The sequence below is a fragment of the Oncorhynchus mykiss genome, chromosome 19, assembly GCF_057628025.1.
Source record: "Oncorhynchus mykiss isolate SJ-2025 chromosome 19, ASM5762802v1, whole genome shotgun sequence".
NCBI classification, from domain to species: domain Eukaryota; kingdom Metazoa; phylum Chordata; class Actinopteri; order Salmoniformes; family Salmonidae; genus Oncorhynchus; species Oncorhynchus mykiss.
The window spans coordinates 46112205-46126942 of record NC_143040.1 but is presented as its reverse complement, the minus strand read 5'-3'; the positions used below and the strand labels follow the sequence as shown (position 1 = coordinate 46126942).

Genomic DNA, 14738 nt, shown 5'->3' with positions numbered 1-14738 from the left:
ATTCCACTCCAGATTGTTCAATAGGAGGAGAAAAAAGGAGAGAGCGAGGGAAAGAAGGGGAAAAAACGACAAGGAGGCTTCAAGATTGGGGCTGCAGTACATTAAGTCAATTAAATCCACAGGCTTGACATAATGTCATGCTTTTTTTCTGATCCAAAGGGTCTGGATGGACTGAGAACGGAGTCTTTTGAACACACTCATACACGCAAACAAACCCACAGAAGTTTGTTTGCGAACATTCGGGGGCACCCAATTGAGTAGCTTGTGAATTTAAGTGGGGTGTGCATTGGGTTTGTTCATTGTTGCAGTTTGATGCAGATTAGCATGGCAGGCCAGTAGAAGGGTCGGCTCTCTCTCCCTTTTTTTGTAATTAACTAGTCAAGTCAGTTAAGAACAAATTCTTATTTTACAATGACGGCCTACCTCGGCCAAACCCTCCCTTAACCCGGACGACGCTGGGCCAATTGTGCGCCGCCCTATGGGAATCCCGATCATGGCCAGTTGGGATACAGCCCGGGATCGAACCAGGGCCTGTAGTGATGCCTCTAGCACTGAGATGCAGTGCCTTAGACCGCTGCGCCTCTCGGGAGCCCTCCCTGCATTAATGTCCAATAATGTTTGATTTCGGGAGGAAAACAAGTGCATATCAAGGCAGTCTTTCTCCTTTAAACCAAAATTTCCATCTTTGTGCCCTCGCCTTTTCTGTCTCCTCTCCTCTGGCCATTAATTGTGCATTAGCAAAAATGATTTACTTTTAACAGTCATAGTTATTTTTTCTTGCCCTCGGGCACAAATGCCTTGAAAGCCTTCCTTGAGGGCATCTAAATTATGTATCTGAAAAACTCCTTCACTAACGCTGAGAAGGACCCCGGCATTCTCAAAATTCAGACTTGCATGTCCTCCTGTTTTTGGGGAGGCATCAATCAGGGGCACCTATACAAGCCCTAATTTTGCATAAATATTTGAACTAATAACACTAAAAAGAGAGGAAAGAAAACGGATCCGACTGGCGGCATAGTCAAATGCAAAATAGATGAAGAATACAAGGACATGCAGCATAAAGGTCTGTCTCCCCCTCCTCCTCTCTCTCTCTCTAATTTCCCCTGTCTGTCTGTCTCCCCCTCCTCCTCTCTCTCTCTAATTACCCCTGTCTGTCTGTCTGTCTGTCTGTCTCCCCCTCCTCCTCTCTCTCTCTAATTTCCCCTGTATGTCTGTCTGTCTCCCCCTCCTCCTCTCTCTCTCTAATTTCCCCTGTCTGTCTGTCTGTCTCCCCCTCCTCCTCTCTCTCTCTAATTACCCCTGTCTGTCTGTCTGTCTGTCTGTCTGTCTGTCTGTCTGTCTGTCTGTCTGTCTGTCTGTCTGTCTGTCTGTCTGTCTGTCTGTCTCCCCCTCCTCCCCCTCTCTCTCTAATTTCCCCTGTCCGTCTGTCTGTCTGTCTGTCTGTCTGTCTCCCCCTCCTCCTCTCTCTCTCTAATTACCCCTGTCTGTCTGTCTGTCTCCCCCTCCTCCCCCTCTCTCTCTAATTTCCCCTGTCCGTCTGTCTGTCTGTCTGTCTGTCTCTGTCTGTCTGTCTGTCTGTCTGTCTCCCCCTCCTCCTCTCTCTCTCTAATTTCCCCTGTCTGTCTGTCTGTCTGTCTGTCTGTCTGTCTGTCTGTCTCCCCCTCCTTCCCCTCTCTCTCTAATTTCCCCTGTCTGTCTGTCTGTCTGTCTGTCTGTCTGTCTGTCTGTCTGTCTGTCTGTCTGTCTGTCTGTCTCCCCCTCCTCCTCTATCTCTCTAATTTCCCCTGTCTGTCTGTCTGTCTGTCTGTCTGTCTGTCTGTCTGTCTGTCTCCTCCTCCTCCTCCTCTCTCTCTAATTTACCCTGTCTGTCTGTCTGTCTGTCTGTCTGTCTGTCTGTCTGTCTGTCTGTCTGTCTGTCTGTCTGTCTGTCTGTCTGTCTGTCTGTCTGTCTGTCTGTCTGTCTGTCTGTCTGTCTGTCTGTCTGTCTGTCTCCCCCTCCTCCTCGCTCTCCCTAATTTCCCCTGTCTGTCTGTCTGTCTGTCTGTCTGTCTGTCTGTCTGTCTGTGTGTTTGTGCTGTGTTTTCCTTCCACATTATTAGTGTGGGAGCCACACGAAAGAGGGAAACAGAAGAGGCGACTTTGCCCTCCTTCCTTGCTTGGAGATAAAGACGTGGCTGAGCCTTCTGAAGGACATATAGGTATAGGGGACGCGTCCGGCCTGGGAGCGTTGTCATTGTAGAATGGACATTCATTAGCATCAAATGCCATAAATCCCACGCTAAGTACGAATCCTTGTTCAGGAAAGCCTAAAACAATATACTGGGGCTTAGCTGTATCCCCAGCGTGACTGTGTGTGGCTTCCTGAGAAAAGTGACCGAGACGCAGGGACTAGTCTAACTCCTCCAGTGTTGCTTTCCACTTCAATAACAAAACCAGCAACCAGAGTGGACCCTACAGTCCTCTACACTTCACAATGCTGCCTTTTGGGTTAAATAATGTTACACTTTAAGTTGTGTTTTTGTATTTCTAGTTTTTGTAGTTTTTTTCAGAGCTAGTTTCCAAATGAATCTCCTGCTGGGAGTCATCCGGCTCATCCTATAGAGTCACAGTAGCCAAAAGGCTGGCAGATTCATTTTATTGACGTTTCCATTTTCACTGCAATGCGATAGCCTCCCCCTGGCTGGGGCGACCCATGCGTATTTACAGACTGACCTGTCACTTCATTACCCTGCCTGCTCACTCCCTCCTGCCCCGGCCAGCAAGGGTGAAATCAGACTCCCAGGCTTTCAAATCCTCTCTCTCTCTTTCACATGCGCATACATACTGTACGTATGCCTAACGCATACAGTCATGGAGTCTTACACATGAGCTGCTCTTTATGACACACAGGGAAAAAACGTGTAAATATATAGTACATCTGCACAATGTGTACACAGACAACGCACACAGTAACCAGAGAGAATGTGAAGGCTGGCCCAAAGAGGTGGAAATAATCAAAGAAATGATGATTCTGGATGAGAGGAATGAGGAAGCTGAGAGAGAGAGAAAGAAAGAAGAAGAGAAGGGCCCAACTTACACAACCTCATTACATCTAAAGGAGAGCTGGTGATTTACATCCTCCCCCACTCCTTTCTTATGAGCCAGAGAAGGAGTGCTGCAGGGCAAATTGTCCCAAACGCTAATGGCTTCTGACTGTTCCCTGGCAACTCTGGCATTTTAACCTGTGTGGATGTGCACTCTGCAACAAAAAAAAAATGTGGAGAAAAAAAATCATCTGCCCGTGTGACACAGATGGGGGATGGCTATTAGGAGGCGGGCAGAGGGCCTGGGGGAGGTGAGGTGCTGGAGTGTAGCCCCAGGCACTTTTGGAAAAGCAGCCCCCTTGGAGACGGGAAAAGACATCCCCTCTTTCTCTCTCTCTCTCCTCACCACCCCCCCCCCCCCCCCCCCCTCTCTCTCATGACTTAAAGTGCTCACAATGGAAGTATGTGCACAGCTAGAGAGAGAGAGAGAGAGAGAGAAGGCTGCAAGGAATGTCCGGATGCGATGAAGAGCGAGCGGCACGCGAGTAAACAAACCAAACACAGAAACAACCATGCAGGCACAGAAAACATTGCGGTCAGATCAAGTCTCTCATCAGCAATGGTCGGGTGTTAAAAATGCATTCAGATATCTCTCAGGGCTGAGATCATTAACGAGCTGGGAAAGGACTGTAAAGATAAATATATTACTACCACCACACATGTTTACTATTATGTATTGATTTGTATCTTACATTTTCTCACTCTTTATGCGATGCGCACTGCAGAGAACACTGGAAAAAGAATTATCATTGAATTATCACAGTGAATTATTGTTTATGTGTCAATTATTATGGGATGGGTTGCCAACCGGCGATTTGACACAAAAATACAATTTCATTCATTCATTAATTTCATTAATTGTTAGTATGAATAAGAAAATCTTATTCAGGGACTGAGTCTCTGATAGCAGGTGTACGCAGTATAATGGGTGTCGTACACTACACTATGTCCTGCAATCTGCTGAAGGCTACAATGACACCATAGAACACTCTTCATGGCTAGAGGGCATTAAGCACTTCAGGGAGCCACTAGGGGCCAGGGCTGAGAACACTATGAAACCACTAGTTACACAGGTTGTGGCCCTATCAATACTACAAGAATGTCCTACCCTACCATTCCAGTCCACCCACACTATACATCACTGAGTAATAACTCAGAAATCCCATTCAAAACCACACATTGTGGGCATCTAAAATAGCGCACACTTATTTGTCCTCAGCGCAACGCTATTATGTATACTCATGCAGATTGCTCCTGATAATGGCTAGATTGGCAGCGTGTATGCTTTGAGAGCCTGACCAGAGGATTTATGCTGCTGGGCTCCGGTGTTTGTTTCAGGGTAATGGAGCATGAGTGTGGAGGCAGTGGCTTACGGAGGCTGTGGTTAAAGTGACTAATTACAACGGAACCCTCCGCCCCCCCTGCAGAGCAACGCTACTCAGGCATGCTCACCCCGACTCGGCCACACCGGGGAGGGAGAGAAGGAGAGGGCAAAGTAGATGTGGGGGACTTATGGTAGAGACAGGGGCTTCCTTGGTTAACAGGCTGGGCCGAGATGGGCAGCTTTTTTGGGCACAGCGCTCGGGCCATTGGAAATAGAGGGACACAGGGGGAACAACAGGGGCACTCTATGCCTCCTTTACCTTGGGTCTGTCTCTACAATGCCTGGACCTCCAGCCCCTCCCCACCCCCCCCCATCCTCACAGGCTGGGCCAGAGAGAAAGGAGAGAATAGAAGGCGGGATTTAATGCCTTCCTTTCCCCTTCTTTTTCTCCTCAACTTTTCAGCCGGCATAAGCGACGTTTAGCACATTCAGTCCCCCAAATGGCTGCGAATAAGGGAAGCAGTGGGGGCTCCTCTTTTGTCCAGCCTTTCCCCCTTTTATTTACTCAGGATTTACGCAGGGCCCTCTACAGCACTGGGACCACATGTTCCTGACGCACACACGCACATGCACACGTGGGCACACACGCGCGGGCACACACACGCGCGGGCACACACACACACAGACAGACATACACACACACAGACACACACACAAGCAGCACCTCCATTCACACTCCAGCAGGCAGGGGTATAGTTGGCCCTCTGTCGCTCTGTGCCTGCCCATGGGATTACAGGTTCTCTAGTCCCAACCGCATGCTAGAAATATGCTAACGCCTCAGATAAAAAAAAACATACTCCAAAATGCTAGCAATATGCTAACGCCTCAGATAAAAAAAAACATACTCCAAAATGCTAGCAATATGCTAACGCCTCAGATAAAAAAAAACATACTCCAAAATGCTAGCAATATGCTAACGCCTCAGATAAAAAAAACATACTCCAAAATGCTAGCAATATGCTAACGCCTCAGATAAAAAAAACATACTCCAAAATGCTAGCAATATGCCAAATCCCTTAAACAAAATGTTTTTTGTTTAGACGCTTCTATCTTCCTGCTCCTATGTAATTGTTTTATATATACTTTAAAAAGCCCTATACACCCCTCTCACTCAGAACCACACTATAGATGAGATGTCTTACTTGGAATTGTTTTAGTTTGTTGGCCACTAAGGCCAGCGATGTTTTCGGGTGATTATTCCCTGATCTCTGCTTAAACAAGCACTAGACCATAAAACAACAACTTAGTAAACACAAAGCACGGTGACAAATTGGGAGCGCCATTCCAGGAGTCATTAACAGCTCTAAAACCTGTCGCAGCAATTACACTCTCTCTCCTCTCACTACCGCTCTCCTCCCTTTCGAACGCCAAAGTCAGGTGTCGCCTCCCTGCCTTTTACCATTTTACCACCGGTGAACACCAGGCCAGAGGAACCATTGCAGCCAGAGTGACCTGGGATCAGCTTTCCGCCAGCCTGCATGCACACCTAGAAGAGTAAAGCTCCATCTTAAGGCAGTTGCATCTGGTCTGTGATCTGCGAGTTATGACTGACTGAGTGGGTCCTTGTGCATGAGGAGTAATGTGCAGTTGTCTCTGCAGAAAAACACATAATGAAGTGTTCCCTTAAATGAAGTGGAATACGAGCTTTAATTAGATGTCTTTTCCTTGAATGTGGGAAGACAGACTAGCAGGCTGGAAAACAGGCAAGAGAGCAGGCAAGGCAAGGCTGTTGGGTCGCTCAACTCTTGCACCTTCGCCTCCCTCTCCCCTCTCCGCTCTCCTAGCCCCCTAACCCTGCCGTCAGGCAGATACCTCTCGGTCATTCCAGGAATGCTGCAGATAACTATCGCCTCTCCACAGATACTGGGGCCCTCTCTCTCTCTCTCTCTCTCTAATTCTTCTCTCACAGGCCCAGCTCTTACTCTGGCCCACAGTGCACATCTCTCTGTACTTCAGAAGGTGGGGAAAGGGATGGAGAGGAGGTAAGGTTGGGGCAGGGGAAGGATAAGAGGAGGGAGGGGCAGGGAGGGAGAGGGGGTAAAGAGGGAGTTGGGGGGACTGAGGCCAAATTTTTTAGAGCCAGTGAGGCTCTTTTACTTTTTACTCAAAATAGGGACTAAAAGCAAAACTAGGCATCCTTCCTTCTTTTCCCCCCACTACCACTCTCCTACAGCTTCTCTCCTGGTGCCACAAAGGAGAGTGCACTCTACTTCCTAGTGCCACTGGGGCCTCTGGTTCCAGGCAATAATCATCTGCCAATATGCCTGATGTTCGAGAGAACCGGGCTATGCATATTATCAAAGGCTCTGGGCTGGGGTTAATTACCAGTGTAATTAGGTGTTGTTACAGGTAGCAGGTTCTCTCATTACATCATAAATAGGGCCTTTGAGAGGCTAACAATGGCTCTTGCTCCTGGCCCTCTCTCTGATTGCGACTCTGATTTTTCCAGTAGCCCCGACCAAGATCTCTGCCTCTACTATTCATTAGTTGGTTAATCACTTGGTGCTGATGATTTTAGGAGTCAACAAACCTTGCATTTGTGCCGAGCAAGTCTTTAGGGCCACTTCATCAACAAGTACAGCTGTGTGTAAACGTTTCCTGCAGGATGATCAAGGACTCCTATTTGTTTATGTACCTTAAGGGGGAATGTTTTACAGAAAACTAGCTGGATTCCTTCGGTGTGATAAAAGGTGATTATCTGCACAAAGATATCACTGAATCTATATAAAGAGTACTCATATAACATCCTGTAGTCTCAGCCTGTGACTACAACTTGGGCCTGGGAGGAGTAACGCTACTCTCTCATGGAGACTGTCATCCAGTCGGGGTGGGAAAGGAACATCATTTGGAGAGAAGAAAAAAAACGATCAAACGAAAGGGGATGGAATAAAGATGTGTAGAAGAAGGAGGCAGGCTGTTGCAGATGTCAGGATCCAATTTGCATGAATGGCAAAGGGGACGGGGAGGGGCCCTCCAAACCACCCGCCCCACCGCTCCCCTACTCTTTTTTTGGGGGGGGGGGGACTAAAAGGTTGTCTTGATGCCCATGACTGCCCCTAGATCGCTCCAGAGACAGGGATCAGTGCCTAATGAAGGGCCTTGGGTCTAGACCAAAGATTTCACACTCGCTGCCTCCCTGACAACTCCAACCTTTTCTGTTCCCCCTCAACTTCTCTCTGTCTGCACTGCGCCGCTCGCACAACAACGTTGTGAATACTCTCCTCTCTTCCCTCCTCAGCTTTTCCCAAATCAGATTGCTGTAATTGCTCCCAGAGGTTATCTAGGTGCATCCCTCGACTTTTAAAGATCAGATCTTTAGAAGTCTTGCTGCCTTACTCCTCTCTTCCCTTCTCAGCTCTGCTCTGCCCTCCTCTTCTTCCCTCCTCAGCTCTGTTCTGCCCTCCTCTTCTTCCCTTCTCAGCTCTGCTCTGCCCTCCTCTTCTTCCCTTCTCAGCTCTGCTCTGCCCCCCTCTTCTTCCCTCCTCAGCTCTGCTCTGCCCTCCTCTTCTTCCCTTCTCAGCTCTGCTCTGCCCTCCTCTTCTTCCCTTCTCAGCTCTGCTCTGCCCTCCTCTTCTTCCCTTCTCAGCTCTGCTCTGCCCTCCTCTTCTTCCCAAAGCTGATCTTGGCACGACGGAGGTATTCTCTCCCTGGTTGGTTAAAATGACATATGTCCTCTCTGCCCCTGTTCAGCTTTGATATCTTTATTACTGTAGCAGAAAACTAAATAATAGGCCATGGTGCCTCACAGCCTCTGAGCTAGGGACTTCATCTCTTCCTAGGGTAGGTCTTGCCCCACCAAGGATGGGTGGCTGGGTGCCCCCCGGAAGCAAAACCGGGTCATGTTCATTTAATTGGAGAGGATGAAAATTAGCAAAGCAAACTGGATCCATTTTCTCCCCCAAAATAGGGGGTCTTGCTGCTCCTTTCAGCTCTGAATAAGACCGTGAACCGAGAGAATAGAGCAGAGAAATGTAAAGAAAACAAAGAAAGGGAGAGAGAGAGTGGAGAGAGAGAGAAGCAGCTCATCACATGGATGGATTGTTTTGCTAGCTACGGGCTATATGACTTTATTAATCCCTAGTAGAACCATATCAAAGTCTTCTCCAAAAAAACAGCAGGAAAGAAATTGAGTGGAATGAGGGGTTCCCTATTTTGGCAGAGTTTGTGATACAGCAACGCAGATCACTCGCCGTGTTAGAGGCAGCAGGAGGAGGATGAGAGCAACATTACTAGTGATTCTCTACCCCCAATTACACCTCAGACTCAAACAAGCAAATGCAGCTAGTTTGTGTTGGGAGTGCAGGACACCTTGGAGTTATTACTGGCTTGCATGGCCTGCCACACCCCACGGACAATGGCATCAAAGTGCTGGGCTTACAGAGATTGGTGGTGGTGGGGTAAAGAGTGGGGTATGGGTGCGAAAATGAGTTAAAAGATGTATAAATCAACAAGTCAACCATCAGATTGTAGCCTCTACTCTGCAGCCCTCTCATCAGCCGACTGCCGTGACGTTTTCTCTTTCTTCACAAATGTCCTGGAGGCATGGAACAAAGCGAGCAGAACTGATTACTGCGCCGCTGCCCTGCTCTGCCAGTCTAAACTCTGTTTGGCTTCCTAATGAGCTCACTAAAAACCCAATTCATCACCCATAACCCCTTCTCGACCCGCCAAGAAATCCCCCCATTATGGGAGAGGCAGGGGCAGCCGTTTACAGGGCCGAGATACTGGGTGGAGGGGTGATGGGATAGGGGGGAGTTTACAACCCTGGTGTGGATACCCTGGCGCCAAGGGTGTTCCCTCTTCGCCCCCCCCAAAGCGCACTGCCCCCAAACAAGCCCCCCTTAAAACCCAACAGCAGGGGTGTCCCAGGCAGCCACGGTACAGGAATGTCCGGCCCAGTGGCTCCAACAGCAGCAGGAATGGTCCTTTCCCGCCCGCTTTCACGCCGGAGATTTCCACTTCAATAACCCCATCTCCCATCCCTGGGAAGACAGGAATTTGGTGGGAATGTGGCTTGGAGGGGAGAGGGGTGAAGTGGAAGGGGAGTAGGGGAAGAGGGGAGAGATAGAGCTTGCCATCGGATGGATGGAGTATGGGCGAAAGGGATATAGTGGGAGAGGAAGGGTAGCTAGCAAGCTAGCCAGGTGGATGACAAACAGCTGAAGAGGAAGGTGATTGTGAATTCCTCCCCAGTTGGACAGGGGTGGAGGGATAGGTAGATTGGAGGAGGAGGGAGGATTGAGGGGAAACTCCAACTCCCACAGTTCCTCATTACATGGAGTCGGAATGATCCTCCTGGCACCTGAGCTGTAACCAAGAGATTACTGAATTGATGAATCCACGCTTTAAAATGCAGCTGTTTTATTCTGCTTTAGTAATTAATTCTTTTTCCAATAGCGTATTGATTAAGCGTAGCCCCTGATAAAGTTCAAACTGAGAGGAATCCCCCCCTGGGCCTCGGCTTGTCCTGCTCAGGAGAGTCAATGAAAACTTCCTCCGGTTCCTCCCTCCTCCACCTGACTCTCCCTCCCTCAATCTGTCTCTCTCTTTTGCACTCTCTCTCTCTCTTTCGGCAGTACAGTTTGCCCTCATAAATTAGTCAGGCCTGTGAGGAGCTCCGTTAGATGATCGCTGCTTTTTTGTCTCCCCTCTTGCTGACTCTCTTCTGTACAGGGCCTTTTGTATGCTACTAACAGACACACACACACATACTGTACCAACACACACACACACAGATGAGCATACAATAAGCACCGGTAGATTATGTCTCCACCACAACACACTGATGCACATACACTCACCAGGTAGTTGTGAGGTACATTCCCTCATGCTTTTCGCACTGTATCACTCGTATTCCTTCTCTTACATGGCATAACAGTACACAGAAGAGGAGCATGTCTTTCAGAAAGCTGGGGCTTCCATGGAACAAAGCCCAAGAGGACAACCGATGTCCTCACAATGTTCACACACTAACAGTAGTGTAGCCAAAATAACCTGATCCTATATACTGTACCTGCCTTGTGGGAACCTTAACAATGAGTCCTCATTGAGACCCACATCAGTGTACCCAGAATGCTCTCAGTGTCCCCATTCAGACAGCATAGTGCTTAGGCAAAATGTGAAATAGTGGAGGGATTAATGAACAGAGAGGGAAAATATAATTGGATGATGTACGCAGTGCTTAATGCATTTACAGAGACTTTTTCCCTTCCTTAACAGGAGTGGCAGAGAGGTTCTGACAGGCCTTCTATTGACTGTCTCTGATCCTGAAGGTAAATTCAGCAGGTCATTTCATTATATCCCAGTCCTGCCACTAATTTAGATTTTAGGGGCTTGACAGTTGATTGCAGTAGATGTTGCCATGGCAAGTTGAGGTTAGGTGAGAGTTTTAAGGCCCAGGGTTGAAATTACTGCCACTCAGTTTCATTGACCTGCCCAAAAGAGTATTCCAAAAGAGTATTCGCATTCCTGGCACATTTTTTTTATTTCTAATTAGGTGGCTGAAACAAGCTGTCTAAAATATGTGGTGAACTGGGGGTAGCAGGTGACAATGTCCAACCAACCATAATTCAATTCTGTTGTTGCTGGTGCTCTGACACGTTTTTTTCCCAGAACATTATAATACAACATTTCTCATTGCCAACAAAACAACATAACCTCCCAAAAAAGCCAGCTATCGCCAGGATGAGCCTTACTCCTCTTTGAGCTTGTAATCGTGATGCCCTGCAAGTTAATATGCAGCCTTAAAATTCCAGCTCTGTGGAGAACCCCCCCAAAAAACAATTCTCCTCTGATGCTATTAATTAACTGTGCTCCATGCCTCTCAGCTTTCTGAAGGCTGGATGCCGTCTCCCTTTGTTTCTACTCTTCTGTTTTTCAGGGCTTCATTATTGACTTTTCAATTTTCCACTCGCATCCACCCCCTCCACCAGTGGTAGCAACACTGAGTGTTTCTGTAGCAGGAGCAGCCGCGGTGCAGTACCTGCCCGACAGTACCCCCAAGCCCACTCACTGAGACACCGGCTGGGGAGCCCTTGGAGCAGGGGCAGCCCACAGCTCATCACCATCCCAGCGCTTACACCCCAGGAGGCCAAAATCAAAGAGAAAGGCCCTTAAAATGTAACCATGGGTAATGAGGGTGCTCCCCTCCTGAAACAATAAGCATATACAGCACTTGAGAGAGAGAAGAGAAGAGAGAGAGAGTAGGAGTGTGGGAGGGAGGAAGAAAGAGAGAAAACTGGAGATATAGGAAGAGCTCAGGCCAAGCTGGATAAGGGTGAATTAGGATTGAACTTCCAAATGCTGAGAGATGTGAGAAAGAGAAGTGAAGAAGAGAGTGAATGTGGGACACAGAAAAAGAGAGAAGGAGAAAAGGGCAAAAGCCCCCAGCCAGTGGTGACGGTAGCCGGGGCCACGCATCCATCCAAGCACGTATCTGTGGTGGTGAAAACAACAAGGAGGTCTGAGGGCCACATGCCTCAGGAGCCAAATGGAGCCAAGGAGAGCACGACTAATTTCTTCCCAACAATGGACCCTGGATGGGCGCCCACACAATGGCAGGTGCTTTGAATAGCAGCAGGACCCTTGCAGCAGAGGGCTTCTCTCCTCTCTCTCTCTCTCTCTCTTTCTGTCTTTGTACCAAGGGCCTCGATGCTGGTTGGCTTGCGTAACCTTTCATTTTCAACTGGGCTTCCTTTTGACTTATAAAGGATGAAAACGATCTCATGGGGGGCCAGAAGAGGAACAGGCAGCGAGGCCTGTGGGGCAGAATCCAGACCAAGTCCTACGCTCTGCTCTCTCTCTTTCTCTCCTACTTGGCCCATGCCTGGGCCCCTTCAGTCTTATTTTCATCTCTCTATCTCTGTTCTTTTTTTTTTGTTACACTTCTCGTTTGTTTTTGTGTGTTGGTATGTTTTTAATAGTTGTGGAGTTTGTTCTCCAGTGGTGCTGGATGGGCTGTACTTCGGGCCATTTAGGGGTAAAGGCAGGGGTAGTCCCCCCCCCCCCCACCTTAAGAGCATTCTTTCCGGGGTCATGAGGTCAGGCTTCACAGATGTCTACTGCAGACAGTTGTCTAAGGACTGCATCCCAGGGAGTAAGCATTCGTTCCAAACAATGCAGCTTTTCCTCCTCACTTAGGAAATATTTGAAATGTGATTTTCTTCTCTCAATTTGTATTCTTTCTTTTTTTGTAATAATGTGTTTTATTTCCATGGTGGGGGTTTTTGTTTTGATGTAAAATGTAAAGAAAGGACTGGCTATCGCAAGATAGCAATGTTTTCTTCTTTCTTTCATTCTTTGAAACCCTCCCTTCTTCCTTAGCTTCCTCCAATTGTTCTAATGGGGCCTTAGTCATCGTTGCCTGATGGCGGACGGAAAGATGCATTAAAAAAAACCTTTGTTTTTTTCTCAAAAACATCGTTGCCAGTGGAGAAAGACAGAAACATGCAAATACTACACAGCACACTGTCATGGTGCGCGCACACACACACACACACACACACACACACACACACACACACACACACACACACACACACACAAACCCTTGACTAGGCCGGGCAGAAGACTAACAAAAAACAACGATAAAATAGGAGAAAGACAATATTTGAAGTAGAGCATCGCTGGGCAGCCTCAATCACAACAAAATGGCAGAGAGAAGTAAATCCCCAAACCAAACGGCTTTCATTAAAGCAAAATCAAGCTCCTGCATTTCAAGGGGGTCGGGCAAGACACTGGAAAGAAGGAAAAATATGGCAGCATTTAACATGCATGTTCCGGCCTCGGAACATGGAAAAGTGTGTAATTGGAACAGCACTTAAAAATACAGGCGCAGACTTCCCTCTCCTCTTATAGCTTGTTTCTTTTTTATCTCTCTCTTTTGATATGATATTTTCCCTCACCCCCTTCCAAACATCTCCCCTGTATTCTGAAAGTGATAACCTTCTAAATGAATTATGGTAAATGCATAATGAACGTTTTCTCAGCCTGAGCCCTGAAGCCAGCCAAGACGGTTGCATCTTGTTTGGCATGTTGATTTGTTTTGTTGCGCATTCAGCCCCTCTCTTCCTTAAGAGTGCTGCTTGCTCACTGCTTGGGGCATGTAAATAAGAAATTATCCTTGCTGACTAATACTCCTAATACCTCCTTGGGGTAATAAAACATTATTCGACGCTGGCTTCCAATAAACAGAGCTATTGGCACTAAAGCACTCAGATCTCTCCCTCAGTCTGCCCCCTGTCCCTTAAAATAGAGGAACAAAAGTGATCAAGTGTGGTAAAGACACACTGACTATGTGTAGTAAGTAGACTACCATAGGGACTTCCATTCTACCCTAAAACAAGCACCCTTTTGCTAGAAGACTCATTAAAGCATGTAGCAGAGTGGGAATCAGACTAGAAAATGAGCTTATCCCCTATAATGCCCTCCAAAGATTTGCATAAACGTAGAAGATGTGTGCGTGTAAAATCGGGAGAAGAACTCAGATCGTAACCGAATCATCTCTTTATCGTCCTCCCACTCTCTTGGCAGCAGGCTGCATAGTTACAGCTACTACCTGTAGGGTATAGCTGCTCTACTCAGCTCTAAATACTCAGGGTACACCCACCCTTACACTAGACTAGACCACAGCACACAGCTAGCGTGCTATCGCTAACATGCTAGCTAGCAATACACTTACCCTCAACTAGGTTTTGTTTTGAGTGGGACTCTAGCGCTGAGGTGGGGTTAGGAGATGGGGGGGGGGGGGGGGGGATTAGAGAGCCAAGGGAGACAGAAGAAAGGAGAAAGTAAAAGAGAGCAAGGCCCATTGGTCAAACACAAAGAAGGGAGCGAGGGAGGAGACCCTGGGAGTCAGGGATAAATCCCAAATAAGCACACCTTAAACAGGGCTGGCTGAGCAGCTACGCAGGGCACCGGAGTCCCCCCGCAGGTTTGCCTTTGACAGACGTGGCCTCCCTAACCTCTCTCTCAGCTAGAATGGGGACCGGGGTCAGGCCAGACATAGTCTGGTGCTGCCTATGGCACCTGACTGTCTCTGGGACTCACTCTCTTTCCACCTCACTCACATGTAAACACACACACAGAAACAGAGACACAAAGACAGAGAGAGAGAGAGAGAGAGAGAGAGAGAGCGAGAGCGAGAGAGAGAGAGAGAGAGAGAGAGAGAGAGAGAGAGAGCACCAGGCTGTGGGTGGAAAGCCAATCTGGTGGAGACTAGAGCAATTGGATTATTATCACCTCTTAAGGGTGCCTGCTAAAACAAGACCGAC

General features: G+C 47.9%; 1 protein-coding gene across 1 annotated transcript in view; it reads right to left on the bottom strand.

Annotated features, from left to right (window-relative positions):
* The window catches only part of LOC110497754 (homeobox protein Meis2), a 107858-nt gene that overhangs the window by 69332 nt on the left and 23788 nt on the right, over positions 1-14738 (bottom strand).